The following is a 440-nucleotide window of genomic DNA, read 5'->3' as shown; positions in this document are numbered from 1 at the left end:
TGGGTTTTCCGACTGGCGTTAAGGGGGTATAATCACTTTTGGTCACCGGAAAAGGGGGGGCATACAAAAATTGGGAAATTTCAGTTATAAATAATGGAAAAAACCAAGAACCCCAAACGAAAGCGGGAAAAAAGGGGACGGTTTTCCTTTTTAAAAAAAGGAAAAAAATTTTCAGAAACATGTTCACCAAAAAACACGGGTATGCCCGGAAAAAGGAAGAAGCCCGTTGCAGGAGTGCCGGGAACAAGCAGAATTAGGGGGAGGGGAGGGGGGGAAGCGCGGGGTGGAGACGGGAACCCCCTTCGGAGGGAAGAAAGAGGGGGGAGAAGGGGGAGAGGGGGAGAGGGGGGAGAGTGAAGGGGAATAGGGGGCAGTCGGATGGAATTTTGGGGAAAGAATGAGGGTAAAGGGGGGGAGGAGAAGGGGCCTGATAAACGAAA

General features: G+C 50.7%; 1 protein-coding gene across 1 annotated transcript in view; it reads right to left on the bottom strand.

The window, feature by feature from the left end:
- The window catches only part of LOC119593702, an 81,465-nt gene that overhangs the window by 80,275 nt on the left and 750 nt on the right, over window positions 1-440 (bottom strand). The window lies entirely within an intron of this gene.

The sequence above is a fragment of the Penaeus monodon genome, chromosome 32, assembly GCF_015228065.2.
Source record: "Penaeus monodon isolate SGIC_2016 chromosome 32, NSTDA_Pmon_1, whole genome shotgun sequence".
Classification (NCBI taxonomy): Eukaryota; Metazoa; Arthropoda; class Malacostraca; order Decapoda; family Penaeidae; genus Penaeus; species Penaeus monodon.
The sequence above is the reverse complement of the archived record's forward strand: the minus strand, read 5'-3'. Positions and strand labels throughout refer to the sequence as shown.